The 3,284-nt window shown below is 33.6% G+C and overlaps 1 non-coding gene across 1 annotated transcript; it reads left to right on the top strand.

Moving 5' to 3' along the window:
• Positions 1–2,879: 2,879 nt before the first annotated feature.
• Positions 2,880–2,986, top strand: LOC128292294 (small nucleolar RNA R71). Its single transcript, XR_008282279.1, has one exon. It is a non-coding gene; the product is annotated as a small nucleolar RNA R71 (small nucleolar RNA).
• The last annotated feature ends 298 nt before the right edge of the window (positions 2,987–3,284 follow it).

Below are 3,284 nucleotides of genomic sequence, written 5' to 3'. Positions count from 1 at the left end.
TAAATTAAAGTAAGAATAAAAATAAAAATAAAAATAAATAAAAAATGGATAAAGTAATAAAAATTAAGTGTTCCTAATATTTTAGTCCACAACAATGACACCAAAAACTTAATGGGCCACGAAACTAACTAATATTTCGACGAAGGTAAGCGCACCTATCGAATGGTAGTATAGTTATGGTGAGTCCGGAATATCGTATCCATAAGGACTAAAAGTACTAATAATAACTTTCTTTCTATTATTTATCCTATAATTAAAGGGATTTGTTTTAATCTAACTAATTAACTATGAATGCGACAGAGAACGAATTAGGAAAATACTTAAAAAAACCAATGAGAGAGACAATACCCAGGAAAAAATCCACCTAGACTTCACTTATTATTCCGACTCTGAATCAAATGATTTATTCACTTGATTTGATCAATAGAAATCCCTAAATTATGTTAATATCTCTTTCGAGACTAAGAAAAACTGACTCTAGGTTGATTAATTGAAATCTCTTCCTAATTAAAACCCCTATCACCGCATTAACTCGATCTATGGATTCCCCTATTAGTTTTGACTCTAATCCGGCAGATTTATCTCATCCTATTTCTAGGATTGCATGCAGCTTCACTAAATTATGCTAGATCTATCCTTAAACAAGGACTTTTGCTCCATTGAATAAACACATCAAACTTGGATTAATATCCTGAAAATATTAAGGCAAGTATTAAGAACTCATAATTAAGAACAAGAATAAGTATTTATCGTGTAATTCAGATAATTAAATAATAAGATCCATCGTAGGTTTCATCCTCCCTAGGTATTTAGGAAGTTTAGTTCATAATGTAAAAGGAAAACATCTCAAATTTAGAAAAACAACAAGACATAAAAAAAAGCCAAATAAACTTCGAGAGAAGTTTGAAGGAGATCTTCAATCTTGAAGTGGGTCTGCTTCCGAGATGATTCCAATGAATTTTTTCGAGTAATTTCTGCTTTCTACTCTATGTGTCTCCTTTAGGTCTACTTCTAGTGTGTTTATCTAGACTTTAGAATACTCAGAAACCCTAAAAATTGGCTTTTTCTGTGTATTTAGGAAACAGGGAGCGATATCGACATGGGTTGCCACATGGGCTTGTGGCTAGCCCGTGTGGCTCACACGGGCGTGTGTTCAGCCCGTGTGGAAATGGTCTTGGCCGTGTGGATCTTTAAATCAGCCCGTTTTGTCTGTTTTTTGCCCGATTTTTGCTTCTTTTGTTCTCCTATGGTGTCCTAAATATAAAACATGAAATTAAAGGATTAGGAGCATCTAATTCACTAAATTATATAATAAATCATCCAAAAACACACTAAACATTGGATTAAAACATATTACTTTTATGGTTTATCAAGTATTATTTCGCTCGTTAGAAACTCTCACAAATTCACGTATTTAAAGAGTAACCTCTTCATCACCTACCCTCAGCACAAGTTCACCATTACCCATATCAATAATAGTTCTAGTAAAGGCTAAAAAGGGTCGACCTAAGATAATGGGTACCTCAATATCCTCATCCATGTCCAATATAACGAAATCAATAGGGAATATAAATTTATCTACTTTGACAAGTACATCCTTAATAATACCCCTAGAATACTTAATTGATCTACTAACTAATTAAATACCCATCCTAGTGGGTTTTGGTTCCCTAAGACCAAGTTGTTTGAACAATTTATAAGGTATTAAATTTATACTAGCAGTCAAATCAGCTAATGTTTTTTTTTACATTTAAGCTACCAACCAAACAAGGAATAGTAAAACTCCTTAGATTTTAAAGCTTGGTGGGTAGTTTATTTGTGAGAATGGCTGAGCAATCCTCATTGAGCTCCACGATTGACAAGTCGTTTAACTACCTTTTTATTTGTTAACAACTCCTTTAAAATTTTTGTATACTTTGGTATCTACGAAAGGACTTCAACAAAAGGTAAGTTAATATGTAGTTTTTTCAAAAGTTTAAGAAATTTACCATATTGTTCGTTCATACAGTCTTTCTTCACAACCATTGGATATGGAATTCATGGTTTATATTCTCTAAACACCAGTTTATGCTCTTTTTTATTTTCCTCAACCCAATTATTTTTCTCAATAGCTTCTAGATTCAACTTCTTTTCAGGCTCTACTAACCCTTCCATGCTTCGAACAGTGATTACATGGACTTGCTCCTTTGGGTTAGTTTTAGTGTTACTAGGTAAGCTATATTATTGTCTTTCCGAAACCAATTTAGCAAGTTGTCCAATCTGATTTTCAATTCCTTGAATCGATGCTTGCTAATTTTTCAAAGTTGTCTCGGTGTTCTAAAATCTAGTTTCAGACACCAAATTGAATTTAGCTAACATTTCCTCAAGATTTTTTTTTCTTGCTTATAAAGTCGCTAAAAACCCAGAGGGGGTTGTGATCTTTGATTTCCTTGTCCAGCCCAAGAAAAAATTGGATGATTCCTCCATCCTGGATTATAACTATTGCTATAAGAGTTATTTTTTAGGTATAGAATTATTACCCATAAAATTAACTTGCTCATGCTTCACGTTAGACTTGAAGGGTGAATATTTTGAATTAATCATCCCACTCCAGTCGTATCACATTGCATTACCAAATTCTCATGTTCAACATTTTTACTCAGTGGTTCAACCTGACTTGCCAACATAGCAACTGCATCCATATTAAAAACACTGGCTGCCTTGATCGGTTTTGTTCTCATTACTTGCCGCTGATAATTATTCAATACCATCTTTTCAATAAATTCTTGGTTGCCTCAGGTGTTTTTTTATTCGATGTTCCGCCAGCTGCTGCATCAATCATCTATCTAGTTGAGGGATTCAAACCACTGTAAAAGGTTTGAACTTGCAACCACAAAGGTAACCCATGATAAGGGCACCTTCTAAAAAGATCCTTAAATATCTCTTATGCATCATATAGTGTCTCAAGCTCAATTTGGGAAAATGAAGAGATGTCATTCCTCAGCTTAGATGTTTTAGCCGGTGGAAAATATTTCAATAAAAACTTCTCAATCATCTGATCCCAAGTCGTGATAGAACCCCATGGAAGCACATTTAACCACTGTTTTGCTTTGTTCCTCAAAGAAAATAGGAACAACAATAAGCGTAAGGCATCATCAGTAATGTCATTAATCTTAAATGTGTATCAAATCTCTAGAAAATTAGCCAAATTAGCATTTGGATCTTTATCTTGCAACCCATCAAACTGAACATATTGCTCTACCATTTGAATTGTGTCCGGCTTGATCTCAAAATTATTTGCAGCA

Source organism: Gossypium arboreum, chromosome 4, assembly GCF_025698485.1.
Source record: "Gossypium arboreum isolate Shixiya-1 chromosome 4, ASM2569848v2, whole genome shotgun sequence".
NCBI lineage: Eukaryota > Viridiplantae > Streptophyta > Magnoliopsida > Malvales > Malvaceae > Gossypium > Gossypium arboreum.
This window is presented reverse-complemented; position numbering and strand designations above follow the sequence as displayed.